Source organism: Lithobates pipiens, unplaced genomic scaffold, assembly GCF_037356315.1.
Source record: "Lithobates pipiens isolate NorthernLeopardFrog02 unplaced genomic scaffold, aLitPip1_a1.2 Scaffold_23, whole genome shotgun sequence".
In the NCBI taxonomy this organism is placed as follows: Eukaryota; Metazoa; Chordata; class Amphibia; order Anura; family Ranidae; genus Lithobates; species Lithobates pipiens.
In genome coordinates, this window is record NW_027507785.1 from 72,380,492 (window position 1) to 72,397,734 (window position 17,243).

Sequence of the window (17,243 nt, forward strand, 5' to 3'; positions counted from 1 at the left end):
GTGTATACAACAGTTTCGGAACAAAATCCGTCAGACAAAATCCGACGGACAAAATCCGACGGATTTGGTTGTCGGAATCTCCGACCGTGTGTACAAGGGCTAAAGGCGGACAGGAGGTTTGAACCATTATCGGACACCACCATTCTTGGCTCCAGCTGGAGGGGTGTGAACCACCTCTGGGCCTGTCCCTGCAGAGCTGCAAGAATCTTTGTTCTGGTGTGGTTCCTGTCCCCTAAACACACCAGTTGAAGCACTGCATGGCACCTTTATGGCTGACTGTCTTGCCCAACAATGCCAGAACATTCCCTTACACGTGATGGTAGAGAGATGGAACGGCCTTACGTGAAAAGTAGTAGTGACTGGGAACCTGGCACTGTGGTACAGCACATTGTGCAAATTCACATAAGGGGGAAGAATACACCAGGCTGAAAGGTAGAAGTTGGAGAGCCTTCTAAGTCTTAGGCTTAATGTACACGGGATGTAAAAAAGTTTTTACAACCTCTCCTGAACGATTTAACTTGACAGATAGTAACCCATGTTTAAAACGTCTGTGTTTCTGTGTTTTTTTTTTCAAAATAGCCAAAAATGAAAAACGACTGTAAACAAAACGCTAGTTACCAAAATGCCTCTAAACTCAGGGTCTGAACAGATTTTTTTTTTTGCTTTCCAAAAAAGGCCTCTAAACTCAACTGCCCAAAAACTACATTAAAAGACCCTGTGTACATGTACACATAAAATAACATTGGATGAGCTCAAGGGCAACTGAAAAAAGCATCCGACTGCCTCTAAACGTCCATTTACCATCAGCAGTGAACATGAGGCTTTACGGTGTATTTTCTTTGGAAACAGCTACAGCATAAGTAGAAAAGCCTGTCCTCTGCCAGAATGCTGTAGAGAAGGACTCGTGTCCTCTGTGTGGAAGCAGTGGTCTCCCTGCAGTCAGTACTTTTTTTTTACAATACCTTTAATGCTGCAGTTTGTTTTAAGAGATGAATATTATACTAGTCTAAGGTGGGCTAATAATCAAAATGTACATTTATGTCAATTTTGCATTTTTTTTAAAAAGTTGTCTCACTAATACATTTTAAAACTCAACAGCAACCAATTTCATGCAACCGATCAGTTTCATAGTTTTCTGTCCTGTCAGCATAGACTTCTATGAGACTGTCTCCAATCATCTGCAACCTCGGGATATGGCCACTTACAAGTCTGTAGGACAGAGAAGACGGTAGATGTAAACAGACAGTGGAACCTTGGACATAGGTTTGAGGTAAGTATGCATCTTTAGAGGGGATGTTTTAGGTTAGGTCAGGGGAAAGGGGCAAAAAAGATAAGTGCACTTTGTTTTATAGTGCACTTATGCTTTAAAATAAATATTATTTTACGCACCCAACAATTAAGTACTGACATAAAATCTAGCTTATACAAAGGTTTGAAAATGGTGGATTCTGGTAATAATTTACTTTTTTTTTAATTTAAAGCAATTTGGCTTGGAAAGATTATTACTTTAATTGACAATAAAAGCTGTACTTTTAGCATAAGTGTACACCATGCCCTAGGGTATTAGGCTATTATCTTTTTTTTTTTTTTTTTTGTCATTATGAGACATTCGACATTAATGTTTAAGAAAAATTTACTGAAATACAAAAAAAAATCAAAGGTACTAGTGACATATGTACAATATTGCCAAACTTGGGAAGGTAAGCTATAAAGGCCAGTGTCAGTACATTCACTAAATGGGCTAAGGTTTCCCCCTAGAGGACAAGGGTGGTATTTCATCTACAGTAAATGGCAAAAATCTAAAGATAAAAAAAAAACCTTTAAAAAAAATGAAACAACTTTTCAATATTTCTAAATTATTGGTTCAAACATTACTTGAAATAATTGAAAACAAAAAAATATCTAGTATTTGAAGACAAGGTAATAACACAATAGTATTCACCCGTCTCATTTCATCATATATCTCCCCCCAAAAAAAGGATTATTCCTCATTTGAAGGACTTTTTTTTTAATATAGTTTTGGACACAGTGGAGAGGGATTAGAATACCTGTCAGGTTTTTTTTTACTGAGATCTGTGCCCCCTTTAGAGAGATTTACCCTCTCCATTTGTCCTGTCATCATTGAAAGTGAAAGTAAAATAAAATCCCCAAATTTGGGTGGTCCCCAGAATATTAAAGTGCCAGTCCACCCTAACACTAAAACCTCTACATCTACAGACATCCACCGATCTAACACTGACCTATCTAGCCCTGTAAAGAAGAAATATGTATACATAACTTTTTTGAAGCCGATCTGGTCCGGTCTCCAGCGGTGGAAGATCTGCAGAGGAGACAGCCGACAACGATTTGGAAATGAATGGGAAGTGACGTCACCCATCGAATTACTATGGGGTTTCCAATGCCCTCTGTGTCCTCTGTGTCCCCACCTCCACAGCGAAGCCGCGGCTGACAGCTCAGATTTAGATTGGGTCAGATCGGCTTAAAAAAATGTATGTATAGCAATTTCTTCTTTAATACTTATAATAAGTATTATTTACTTATTTGCACCCTCATGCTTCATTAAAATCCCACTTCCCCCCTTTTTTTCCCCCTTTTTCAAATTGACAGAGATGGAGACATCTGACCTTACCCAGCAATGGTCTCATTTAAAGTCCCAAACCTTATCTCTTCTTTTTTTTTTTTTTGTCGTATTCTTCTTTACAGCGCTAGATAAGTTAGTGTTAGATCGTGGATGTCTGTAGATGTAGAGCTTTTAGTGTTACAGCAGAGTTCCACCCATATTTTTCACTCCTCACCATGGCACCACTAATGTGTATCCTTAAAATGAATTGCCAATTTATTTTTATTTTTTTCTGTTCACTTACCTGATTTAAGCCTATATCTAATTTCGCTTCCTCCTTTACCACCTGCGGCCACGGACGTCATTTCCGGTTTTGCATTGGCTCCTGGAAATTCTTGGTCAGCTTGGCATTACACTGCTCCCGTAACATTTAACATTGGCGTCTATGAAAATTCTTGGTCAGCTTGGCATGGCGCGGCTACAGTAATATTTAACATTGGCGTCTATGGAAATTCTTGGCCAGCTTGGCATGGCGCAGCTCCAGTAACCTTTAACATTGGCGTCTATGGAAAATCTTTGTCAGCCGCAGCCACGGACGTCATTTCCGGTTTTGCATTGGCTCCTGGAAGATCTTGGTCAGCTTGGCATGGCACTGCTCCCATAACATTTAACATTGGCGTCTATGGAAATTCTTGGCCAACTTGGCATGGCGCGGCTACAGTAACATTTAACATTGGCGTCAATGGAAAATCTTGGCCAGCTTGGCATGGCGCAGCTCCAGTAACATTTAACATTGGTGTCTATTGAAAATCTTGGTCAACTTGGCATGGCAAGCTGACCAAGATTGCACCGCACTGCACATGCGCAAGATTGGCAGGTGCATTCTGGGTAGCCAGCATGCACAGAATCCATTAAGACGGGCACTGTGGCCTCAGATGCCCACACTGGAGATGGTTGCACTGTGCAGGAACTTCACTAAGTAAGAAAACTCATACCTTTGTTACATTGCACGAGGCATGAGTATTCTAAGAATATTTTTATTTTAAAAGTCATATTTCGGCAACTGGGATAGGCAGTAAAGGAAAATATCCACAATGGGATGCAGATGGCAAAAAAAAAAAGTCAGGGATCTAACCTCCCCTACTCTATCCAACAAAAAAAAGTTTTGCCTTTAGTTCTATGTTAAGTAAAATATTATGCACAGGAACAGGTTTTGTTTGTCTCACCCAACCCTAGCATAAAGCTGGAATATAGGGGGTGTGACTTGTGGCAATCTTATGTAAGCTTTAGTAATATATTTCAAAAATAATTTTCAATTTTTTTAAAGGTCCAGTCCTTTTTTTTCCCCCACGCTTCTTTTCTGTGTTGAAACTGATTACTCTCAATTCTCTGCCACAATGTAAGCCTGTCATGAAAATCGCATGAAGAGATTGTCCTCCAGGTCTTCTGATTTACGATCGTCGCGGGTACGCACGATCGTACGAACGCCCTTACGTTCGTACACAGGTGCGCGGGCACGTGCGCGGCCGCGTGCGTGCGTCCGTGTTGGCGCCAAACGGCCTATTTAAACTAGCCTCTTGCCAATAGTCTTTGCTGTCTGCTCTACAGCGTTATACCTGTGAGACCTGATCCGTATTGTTTGTTCCTGTTTGACCCGGCCTGCCTGTGACCCATCTGCTATCCGCCTGCACCCGACCCCGGCTTGTTGTGGCGATTCTCCTGCCTGTTCCCTTGTACTTCGTTCCTGTCTGATATCCGATCCGGCTTGCTTTGACCATCCGTCTGCTAAAGGTGAACCTGCTTATACTGAACTGTGTCATCTGCTGCAAGTAACTTGCTTATATTGAACTGCTTATCTGCTGCAAGTACCTGCTTATATTGCGCTGTTTGTCTGCTTCAAGCCACTTGTCATATTGCACTGTTCATCTGCTTCAAGTCACCTGTCTTATTGAACTGTTCACCTGCTGCCAGTGCCTGCTCATATTGAACTGCTTAAACTGCTAAACTACCTGCTGATCCATCCACTGTGATTACCTGCTCCACTGAACTTCACCTACCCATCCTACCCATCTGTTGATCCTGCCAGGCACCTGTACCCCTCCTTACTCCTGTGTTCCCTGTTACATTGCCAGGAAACCGGTAGTGGGAGTCGTAAGGGAGGCCTCTCTCCGCAATCCGGGCTCGCTACTAGAAGGTACGTGACAAAGCCTTTAAAAGTGCATCAGCTATCTTGAGCCCAACTTAATTTTCTATCTGAAGTAATGCAATCATTCATCAATCCCCTCTATTCTGGCCTTGTCTGACCCTGCTCTGCACATATTTAGTTGTCCTGTATTTTCGGCACTGTGTCGGTAATCACTGAGTCACTAAGGCCTCATTCACACCTGAGCATAGGGTTTCCAGGCAGAAAGTCGCGCCATTTACCTCAATGTTGACGTGTTTTTGGGGCAATTTTGTACAGGTCAAAAGGTCACCAATGTAAAAAGCATAAAAACGCCCAAGTCTTCCTAAAAAGAAAATTCCAGAACTTGTTTGAGCTTCAGGCGTTTTGGAGCATGTGGCTTCAGGCGTTTTGGAGCATGTGGCTTCAGGCGTTTTGGAGTGGAGAAAGGGTTGCCACCTGTCTAGGGTTCACCTAAACAGTCTGGGTTTTGAATCATGTTTCCGGGTTTCAGGCTGAATGAAACCCGGACACATGATTCAAAACCCAGATTGTTTAGGTGAATCCTAGACAGGTGGCAACCCTATCTCCACTCCAAAACGCCTGAAGCCTAAAGCTCCAAAACGCCTGAAGCTCAAACAAGTTCTGGAATTTTCTTTTTAGGAAGACTTGGGCATTTTGGAGCTTCTGGCTTCAGGCATTTTGGAGTGGAGATAGGGTTGCCACCTGTCTAGGATTCACCTAAACAGTCTGGGTTTTGAATCATGTGTCCGGGTTTCATTCAACCTAAAATCCAGACACAATATTCAGATAGGAATGTGGCTCAGAATAGGGTCTGACAGGAGGGTGAGGGGGCATTATGCACACCACATTACTATTCTCTTTGGAGCGCCCAAAGGTGTTCCAGGTCTGTTATAATCCTATAGTATATGCTAATTTTTTATTTTTTTTGCTGTGCACCACTAAAGTGTTTGGGATTGGCTTGAGGAAAAAGTGGCAACCCTAAGTGGAGATGTGAACCATCTCCATAGAGAATAATTGATTTTTCTCCCCCAGCGTTTTGGAGCTTCAGGCTTCAAGGTAAAAAACACGCTCAGGTGTAAATGGGGCGTGAATGGGGCCTTAAGGGTCGATATGATGACAGCCTAAACATTGAGGTCTGGTTCACACTACTACATAAATAAAAGATGTAGTGCAACCTCAACACAACATATAAAATAACATAAATGCCACAACATTAAAGTCCAAAGAAATAAAGGAAAGTAGATATGCAATTATGCTTCCATCTACCGGTGCTATCCACATGCTCTAGAGTACTTAGGATTCATCCATGATGCAAGCAGACACCGTCTGTACTTAATATATCCTCATCTCCAGATAAGACCCTGATTATTAGTCAAGGGTCACATACACTTTTGCCCCCTCATAGGCCACAGATCGGGTGGCTCCCCAAATTTAACCTTTATCTCCACCGCTCTCCTCTGATTTGGATAATCGCTCATGCAAAAGAATAGACCAATTGTGCTCTCCGTACATAAAAGGACAATTTATTAACTACTTGACCTCCGGAAGGGTTATCCCTCTTAAAGTGGTAGTAAAAATAATAAAACCCTGCAAGACAATAGCATAATGTGCTAGTATGCATGGCATACTAGCACATTATGAAATACTTGCCTTAGAACGAAGCTCCCACAGTGCACCCGGTCACCGCAGAGGGAGCTGACATGTTCCCTCAGCATTTCTTCCAGGATCATTGGTTCCGGCGCTGTGAGTGGCCAGAGCCGCAATGATGTCACTCCCGCACGTGCGTGCAGGAGCCTTCATTCTGGCAGGTTCCATCAGGATACTCCAGACCTGCAGAGCACATACGCCGCTGACGTCAGCAGCTGCATGCAGGTTCAATAGCCATATTCATTTTACCTACAGATAAGCCTTATTATAAGCTTATCTGTAGGTAAAAATCACCAAGTGGGCAATACAACAGCTTTAACCAGGCCATTTTTTACGATACGGCACTGCATTATTTTAACTGACAATTGCGCAGACATGCAACACTGTATCCAAATAAAATTGATGTCCTTTTTTTACCCCAAAAATAGAGTTTTCTTTTGGTGGTATTTGATCACCTCTGTGGTTTTTATTTTTTGCACCATAAACAAATTTTGAAAAAAAAACAAACAATATTTTTTTACTTTCTGCTATAATACATATCCAATATAAAAAAATGTAAAAAATGTTATTTAAATAATTTAGGCCAATATGTATTCTGCTACATGTTTTTGGTAAACAAAAAAATCCCATTAAGTCCCATTTTTTTTTTTACCAGTAATGACAGCGATCGGCGACTTATAGTGGGACTGTGATATTGCGGCGGGCATTCGGACACTTTTGACACTTTGTGGGAACCAATGACACTAATACAGTGATCAGTGCTAAAAATATGCACTGTCACTGTACTAATGACCCTGGCTGGGAAGGGTTTAAACATCTAGAGTGATCAAAGGGTTAAATGTGTGCCTAAACAGTGTTTTGGTGTACTGTGGGAGGTTCTTTTACTAAGGTAAGTAATGGATTTTATTTTCTGCTTTGCAGGGACGGAAAATACATTACTTCCCCGCTGACAGGACATGGCTCTGCCTTGTTTACATAGGCAAGGCTCTGTCCTGTGTAAATACATGACGATCAGTGGGTGGCGGCAGTAATCCACTGATTGACATCTGGTGTGTTTAATCACAGAATAGCTGGGGTTGTCCGCAGCACGCGCGCGTGCCCCCTACCTGGAATTGCTAAATCACGTACCTAGTATGTGATCTGGCGCTGCAGAGCTGCCTTGCCACCTTATATCTATGTTATATGGTCGGCAAGTGGTTAAAAAAAATATAAACACTCACAAGCATGAGCATACACAGTGCTAGGTACATTACCTGGAACAATAGGTAGCTCACATTTCACACAAGGCTCTGCTGACCTTTAAGGTGACCACCACATGACCACATTGGCATCGCTTCGCCAATATACGCGTTACGTCTGGCCGGCTTCCTCAGTAGGACTGCGGCAAGCCAGTGGGACGTGCTTAAATAACATTTCCCAATATCACCCCAGCAACCGCCGATGCTGTCAGAGCGATATAGTAAATTACGTCACAGGACCAGCAGGAGCTGAAAATTACGCCGCCCCCTAGACTCAAGCAAACCTGGTTCACACTGGTACATTATAATAGAAATCATATTGTGAATGCAGTGGGCCAGTACAATGATCTGTCATCTGCTACGTCCCATGGACACAGCGGGTGACAGATCACGCCGGGGAGTAGCCCGGAGCGGCTGCGTGAAGTGTGTTCTCGGGAGGACGTCATATGAACAATAAGGTTCCCGATCGTCATTTTACAATGGCGTGGGCAGGAAGCAGTTAAGTAATCAAGACACCGCATAGGAGCAGCATGAAATCTGACTGCTCAACATTGTCCTATCACCATACACTATACAACCTTATTGTACAGTTTTCTTCAGATTCACCAAAATTATGTAATATGAAGGCAAACCTAAACAATCCTTCTAAACAGCATCAAATCAGACTACATAGTTGATGTTAGGCCTAAAGGAGATTGTACAATCAAATTCAATGTACACAACAGGGCTGCAATTAGAGTGAATGTGTTATTACACTATAGAAGTAGCAATCTTACCTCATGGGATTTATCGGAAAACTGGAAATGACTCCACTCAAAAGTTAAAGTAGTTCTCATTGGAATATTGTTACAATAGGTAAATCATTGTCCTCTAAAACATCATGTAAAACATATGTAGCACCCTCCTAGTTAGGCTGCTAGGCTTGGTAAGGCAAATTTAGTCCTGTGGCTCTCCTGAAATCAGTTGAGCCATGTGTGATTACTTTGGGCTTCTCTGGGTTCTGCAGCCTGCATGTTTGATTGTTTCCCCCCTCTGGTGGGTGGGAGAGTCAAACAGGCAGCCTGAATATTTATGCAGCTCCAGCCAATCCCTGGGGAGTTGTGCCCAGATGGTGCTTGGAAGATGTATGAATAGTTTGGAGCCACCCAGAGAGAGAGAGGTTCTTCTTTTCCCTAGAGGAGAGGTGTCCAGCCAGAAAGAGCTGACTGCCCTCCCTGGCCATTCTGCTTAAGGTTGCAGCCGATTCATTGAGATCCCAGCTGTGCTCAGCTGGGAGGCCTATCCATCCACAGGCCCTTTAGGAGCCAAAGAGGGTGCCACTTGAGATCTTCCCTGGAAGCTTCATAGAAGAGTCTTCCAGCTGGAGTCTGAGGGAGAAATTCCAAGCTTTGGGGACACTGTGAGTACAGACTAAGGGAGAAGGATCTCTGTGTTCTTTTTAACCCCTACTGTAAAGAGTAAAAGGCTTGCATGGCTGCGACATGGCTACAAGTGATCCAGTGCTGTCCATTTTAACCTACTATGAAGGGGACTGGGTCAAGAAGCTTCTACAAAAGAAGAGTGTCCTAAGTTTTCCACTGGTGGGAGAAGACCCTGGGACACAACTTAGCGGCCCTTACGTGGGTAGTGCTACACAGATATAAAAGTGACATTTAAAAGAGAAGTATGGCAAATGCTTTTCTTGCCATGCTTCTCTTCTGGGTCACAGAAATGCACTTACTTTTGCTCTCCTGTGACCCAGAGTCAGATAATAGCGGGCTCATGCAAATGCTTACATGCATAATGCATAAGTGTACATGACCATATGCACCACAATCACTACCTAATGATTTCAGGGCCTGGGGAGACATAAAAATAAACAATGTGTAGGCACTGGCAGCAGTGGCAGGGCAGGTGGAGAATGACTTTGGCTTTCAGTCATAAATGACTCAAGGTGGTCATTCTATGCCTTTACCTACGAGCCATTCAGGACCGGGGGGAGGGGGGGGGATGCAAACATAAACAATGTGTAGGCAGCAGCGGTGGCACAGTCACAGAATGACTGAAGGTAGAGACCATTCTGGGTCTGTGCTGCCACCTAAAGATTGTTGATGTTTACATCTCCCCTGGTGGCCCTAATCGACTCAAATGAGGCATTCACTAGACAGCAGTAGCCCAGGCACAGAAGGCCAAAGTCATTCTGCGTTTCACCCCCTGCTACTTCCTAGGGAGTGCCTTGTTCAAGTCCAGCCAGGGCTAAGGGGGAATGTAAATATCAACAATCTGTAGGCAGCAGCGCAGGCACATAATGACCTCAGCCTTGAGTCTATCAGAGTAAAGGGTGATGCCATTCTGCACCACTGCTCTTGCTTAGCGAATTACTAATTTGACCTAGTGAATGACCAATATTATAGGTGGAGAGAGGAAAATCCGGATCACCACACATCAAACAAACCCAACGGTCATTCGACAGATATCAACCTCAGTCTAGCTCAGTCTAATGCCGCGTACACACGATCGAACTGTATGACGTACTTAGTCCGTCATACAATCCGACGGACAATCCGGCGTACTTTCCACTGAACGGACTTGACCACACACGGATACACAAACAGTCCGACGAAAGCTTGCGCGATGACGTGTACAGCACGTACGACGGGACTAGAAATAGGAAGTCCAAGACACAGCAAAGCACCCTTTGGGCTCCTTCTGCTGACTTTGCGTTAGTGGAAGTTTGGTTAGAGACGATTCATGCTTTTATTTTTATTTATTCTCGAATTGGAATATTAATCATAGGATGAGGATGAATAAAGACATTTGTGATAACTCTGTGTGAATATAAGCAGCAAAGCAACTTCACTTTTCTTGCATTATGAAGAAGAAAAGAATGTGCTATATTAAAAAAACACAAAATTAGCAGCATGACGAATATGCTAGCTTCAATACGAACACTAGTTTTACAAGACAGAACGGTTCCGCCCTGTAAGTCCTTTCTGGGCATGCGCCATTCTTAGTCCGTCGGACTAGCATACTGACGACCGTATTGTCCGCTGAAACCAAAGTACGACGGTAAGATTTTTGTGCAAACCGAAATTCTTAGTACTCCGGACTGCACGCTGAAAAAGTCCGCTGAAGCCCACACACGAGCGGATTATCCGTTGAAATGTGTTTCAACGGACTAAGTACGTCATACAGTTCGACCGTGTGTACGCGGCATAAGCCACGCTTTCTGATGCATTTCATTCCACCCACAGGGCTTTGTCTTTGACCTCCATGACTAAGCACCATGGGTGGGGCGAACTACGTCAGGGTGGCTTGGATGGAGCTAGGCTGAGAATGCTATCATTCACATAACCATTGGGATTGTTTGGTGTGCAGCGATTTAGACTTTCCTCTCTCATGTTTGAATACAAAGAGCCGGGACGGGCTCCTTATACTGAGCTGGCACCCACAGTGGAGTCTATCAGACCTGAATATACCAAGAAAAAAATGTTTTCCCTCTTTAAAGCATTGTTACATGGAGATCCCAGGTCCTGATGAAGTGGGTTTGCCACGAAACACGTCAATCCTTATAAGCTAATCTCAAGGCCATTTGTACTGCAACATCGGGTGGCTGTTTTGAATGTAATTTTTTAGGATGTTTTTATAGACATGTTCTTAATACGCCAAAATAAAGTAGTATATTTTATGTAATTGTATTTCTTGTTTATATTATACCTTTGGAAGCACACTTAAAGTCCCATTTTCAATATTTTTTTTTTCAGATCTGGATATAGGAGCCTGAGCGGCAGCCTTTGTTTTTTTTTTTTTCAGGTCACATTATTATAGCTGGATAGAATTCAGGGAAATGTTCTTTTACCTGGGAACAAAATCGGGGGCACGTTTTCTCATGACAGCCCCCTGAAATTAAGGAGTGCCCTCTGAAACTGGGGAGAGCTGGTCACCCTACAGTACGAGACATTTTTTTCTATAAATCAGTATCATCTTCCTGCTGTAATTAATGCAGTGTGTCCATGTTCATAAGGTCCTAAGTCCTTGGTGAAGCTCAGGGTGGTAAAAGGGGGCGGGGCCAAACTCCGCTTTTACAGGAAAAGTCAAGATTTGCATATAACTTCAGCTGCTTGTACATCTTGATCTCTTGACTTCTGGTTTCCACTTCTTCATCATACGCTCACTTTGATTTGCCTAGATTCATTTATATTCCCAGCAGTCAGTTTTGAAATCGTATAATTACCCTTTTTGTGGTGTTAAAAAGAAAAAGTGAAATATTTCCATGTCACGCTTAATCATTATCACTTGTATTTACTGTGAACGTGTGTTATGCACAAAGTAACATTGTTTGCAGCACATATGCCGAGTGGCATTTGCAGGGCTGGGTCTTGCAGTTATTATCGGATATTAGGTAATGATATGCATTCCAAGAATCCAATTCTCACTGTATAACGTTCAAGATATTTCACTTTAGCGACCTTACTGTAACAATCCATCGTCATGTTAATAATGAGTATTGACAGAAAGCTTGAAAAAATAAAAAAACACATCGTAGCATTGCGTAGATTCATTTTCACAGTTTTAGATTGGTGTATTATTTTATTTATTTTTTTCTGGATAGAAAATACAATGTAAAATCTACAGGATGAAATGAGAACAATAAAACATTGGGGGAAATGAATAAGGCAAAAAATGTTTTGCAGTTAAAGGTGCATTTTACTAGCGTTTAGGGGTCACTAGGGGGGTGCCACCAACTTAGGGGGTCACCATAATCTGTCGCCGCCTACTTGTTTATAAGGGCTTGTTTAACCACATCACCCCCGGAAGATTTTACCCCCTTCCTGACCAGAGCACTTTTTGCGATACAGCACTGCGTCGCTTTAACTGAGAATTGCGCAGTCGTGCAACGCTTTTCCAAACAAAATTGATGTCTTTTTTTCCCCACAAATAGAGCTTTCTTTTGGTGGTATTTGATCACCTCTGCGGTTTGTATTTTTTGTGCTGTAAACAAGAGCATACATTTTGAAAAAAACGCTATAATAAATATCTCCTCAAAAACTATATAAAAAAACTATTTTTTCCTCAGTTTAGGCTGCTATGTATTCTTCTAAATATTTTTGTAAAAAAAGAAAAGAAAATCGCAATGAGCGTATATTGATTGGTTTACGCAAAATTTATAGCGTCTACAAAATAGGGAATAGTTTTACGGCATTTTTATTTTTAATTATTTATTCTTTTATTAGTAACGGCTGTGATTTGTGATTTTTATTGGGACTGCGACATTATGGCGGACACATCGGATGCTTTGGGCACTATTTTGGAACCATTGTCATTTATACAGCTATCAGTGCTATAAAAATGCATTGATTACTGTGTAAATTACGCTGGCAGTGAAGGGGTTAACCACTAGGGGGCGGTGAAGGGGTTAAGTGCATCCTAGGGAGTGATTCTAACTGTGGGGGGAGGGGCTACACCTCACATGACAGCGATCATTGCTCTTAATGACAGGGAGCGGTGATCTCTGCCCTGTCATTAGGCAGAATGGGGTAAATGCTTTGTTAACATATGCATCTCCCCGTTCCACCTCTCTGTGACACGATTGCGGGCACCTGGCGGGCATCAAGTCTGGGAGACCCACGGTCACAGTCACGGAGACCACGGCGGGTGCACGGGCCCACAGCACCGCTTCTTAAAGGGGACGTACCTGTACACCCTTTTGCCCATCAGTGCCATAAATCAGCATGAGCTGGTCGACAAGCGGTTAACCACTTTTACTGCTACGGGGCAACTCTCCTATGCATCCACTCAGGGCTGTACACATGCTGTGGTGTGATGCTTCCTGGCTTCAGTAAACAGTAACCCCCTGACACATTTGGTGGGCAACACAGCTAAACAATGGGATCCATTGAAGTTAAGGGAGCTGCGCCTCATCCGCCTGGATTTGGCATTGTGGCTCTACCTTTTTAGCGTTAAAACAGGCAGTGAGAATGCAACATATCACATATAGCTGTCTTTCAATCACCCTCTGAAAAGCAATCCATCGTGGCATACATGTTCCAGGGCAGTTATTCTTTATTAACATCAGCAATGGAGGAGTAAAACGTAACCAAGCAAGTTAGAGATAAGAGAGCTGCCATTAATAACCTATTTTAAATCAGTATTAAACCCAAAAGCAAACATTTATTATATTTCAGTTTACACATTCTTAGATATAAGAACTAGTTTATTTTATTTTTATCTGGTGATCCAGCCAATCAGTCTGTTGTTTTCCACAACCTCCAGCTCTCCAGCAGAATGTATCAGTTTACATGGATGAGACAAACCACTTAACACTGGCAGGGTTGATGACAATGATCGGCTTTTATTAATTCAGCTAAAACATGGGTGCTCAATCTGTGGCCCTCCAGCTGTTGTGGCAGTCCCATCATGCCTCTGCCTTTTGCAGCCATGCCTGTAAGGTCTCATTTACACTTGTTTCGGCTTCAACACACATTAATGGCTAGTTTACACTTGCTTCAAAACAAGGCTTCAGACAGGCTTTGTTAAAGCTCTCTGAATGCCAGTCAAAGCTCCTGTCACTAAATAAAATGGTTAGCTTACAGTCCTGTTTACACCTTGCTTTTGCTTTGCTTTGGCTTTGCTTCAAAAATGATACCTCATGTAGCTTTATTGGTGCTACAAAGCTTTTTCAAAACCTCCATAAAAGTCTATGACAAAGCTCACTTGAAGCCCTACTGAAGCCTCATCAAAGCCCCACCAAGGCCTTATTGAAACTCCACTAAAGCCTCATCAAAGCTCCACCAAAGCCCCATTGAAGCTCCACCAAAGCCACATTGAAGCTCCACCAAAGCCACATTGAAGCTCCACCAAAGCCCCATTGTAGCTCCACCAAAGCCCCATTGAAGCCCCATCAAAGCCCCATTGAAGCCCCATCAAAGCCCCATGAAGCCCCACCGAAGCCCCATCAAAGCTCCAACAAAGCCCCACAAACCGCCATCAAAACTCCACCAAAGCCTCATTAAAGCACCAAGCAAAAGCAAGGTTTAAACAGGACTGTAAGCTCCGGCGGGCGGAGGGGTCTCAGCGTTTCTCTGCAGCCCTCCGGATAGCGACCTTCTTTCCATACGGCCCGCCCTGTCGTTCCGATGGGGGGCCGAACCTCAGTGGCGGGACTCCCGGCCTTGGGTTGCGGGGTGGACTGCTGCACCGGGTGGTGACCCTCGTGGTCCAGCCCGCGGCATCGGCGGGGCTAGCGGATGGCAGAGCGGCGGTAGGGGCCGCACCCAGTGATGGCCGCCTGGCCTCCTCTGCCTGGGCAGGCAGCTCTCCGTGGTCGGGGGACATGCCCGGCAATGGCCGCCGGGCCTACACGGCCTCGGCGGGCGGCTCTACACGCTCGGGGCCTAGCACAGCGCTGGCCGCCGGGCCTACACTGCCTCCGCAGGCGGCTCTCCGTGGGCGGGGCCGCGCCCGGCGATAGCCGCCGGGCCTACACTGCCTCGGCAGGCGGCTCTCCAGACACCGGACATGGACATGTGCTCGGCAGCGGGGGGCAGGCTGGGGGGACCGAGGCGCCCCACCCCCCCCGTTTGTGGCCCTCCTAGAGGAACGCGCAGACCCAGCAGTGGCCGCCGGGCCTGCACTGCCTCGGCAGGCGGCTCTCCGGGCACCGGACAAGGACATGTGCACGGCAGCGGGGGGCAGGCTGGGGGGACCGAGGCGCCTCACCCCCCCCCCCCCCGTTTGTGGCCATCCGGGAGGAACACGCTGACCCAGCAGTGGCCGCCGGGCCGGCACTGCCTCGGCGGGCGGCTCTCCGGGCACCAGTTTTTGGCCCGGCTGGGGGGGACCAGGAAACCCAAAACCCAGTTGGCGGCCATCTCGGAGCCAGCTGGTGGACCACGCGGGTCGGAGCCCCGTCGGGCAGACCATGTTCAGCTGCGGGCGCCAGGCTGCCATTCCCTCAGCTGGCAGTTCCAACAGCCGAAGACGGACCGGAGGGCTTCCGGCCTCGTGGATCATCTCCATCCTGGGGGATGCTTCCCCAGAAGGGCTGCACCTCGCGGGGGACAGTTGGTCGAAGCGGCGAACAAGGAGGCGGAAGGAGTGCCCCAGGATTGATCGGCGGCGAGGGTGGCCAGTCTTGCGGATGGTGGGACTCTTCCTAGGCAGTCAGGTATGCTACTTTACAATTTTCTATTTCTTGGTAGTTAGTAAGGGTGGGGGGAGGCCACAGTGGGGGGTAGAGGCACTCGCGCCTGTTTGCACGCGGGTGTTCCCCTGGGTTCGTCCGTCCTATCGTTACGTCGGTGCCAGGGCGGTGCGGGAGTGCGGAAGTTTACTGGTTGGGGGAAGGGGCAACGGGTCCGGTCTGCAACCGGGTTTGTGCGGAAGGGAATGGGGCTCTGGCCGGGACAGTAGGGGGAGAGCGCTGCTGGCCCAGCTGGCGCAGAGTGACGGGGGGCATTACATGCCCTTGAGGTGGGGTTTTTGCAAGGGCAATAGAGGGGGATGCCGGGTTTTTCATTATTGGGTGCGGGCTCAGTTCGGGTTTCAGTGTTTCAAGGAAAGGGGGGCCGGGGAGCAGTGACCCGGAGACAGGGGTGCTGGGCCGCATGGGGCACGGGCAACAGCAGGGCTGGGCCCGGCAGAGGGATGGGTGTCCTGTCCTACTGGGGGAAATAGTGGGGGGGCCCTAGCTGAGGTGGGGGGCCCCGTCCTACTTGGGAGGGAGCATGGTGGGTTGTGCCGACCTGAGTGTGGGGGTTCCTTTCTACCGGAAGAATCGTGGGGAGGGGCTAGCGTAGGTATGGGGTTTGTTTCATTTTCTTGCTATGCACAATGGGCTTTGGTGCTCAGTTGCGTGGGGGGTGCCCTACTGGGCACTACACAAAAAAAAAAAAAAAAAAAAAAAAAAAAACCTAAATAAACAATCCCATAAAAGGCAAAATGACAACGTAGATAACTATATAGTGAGGGTTGGGGCACAAACGGTAGTTAACTAGCGGTTTGGGTGTGGTTGTAGTAGGGGGTTTCTTTTCTTAACGGTGGATATCGGGGGGTTAGGCCCATCGGATGTATGGGTGTCCCTGCTCGACGGTGTAATAATGTTGGTTGGGCCCATCGGAGGTATTGGGGGGGTCCTGTGGGACTGGGGGATATCAGTGGGTTGGGCCTATCGGAGGTACAGGGCCCCTTCCTATCTGAACTGGGGTCGGTCGGTCCCATCGGAGGCAAGGGCGGCCCCCTTTTCATAACGGTAGAGGGGTGTTGGACGAGCCCATCGGATGATGGGTGGCCCCTTCCTGACGGTGGAGACGGAGTGGTCTGGCCCATCAGAGGTATGGGGGGTTTTTTACTAATGGGGGAGAACTGTTGGTTATGCCCTTCGGAGGTATGGGTGGCTCTTCCTAACGGTGAAGTGATGTTTGGTCGGTCCCATCAGTGGTATGGGCGGCCCCTTCCTGACGATGGAGAAAGGTTGGTTGGGCCCATCAGGTTTGGGTGGCCCTGCCTAAACTGTTCACATATGGTGATGGAGCCCATCGGTGGTATGGTGCCCCTTTTCTGATGGTGGAAACTTTTGGTTGGGCCCACGGTGGGGTGTGGTTTCCCTTCCTGACGTGATGGTGGTGGCGGGTGA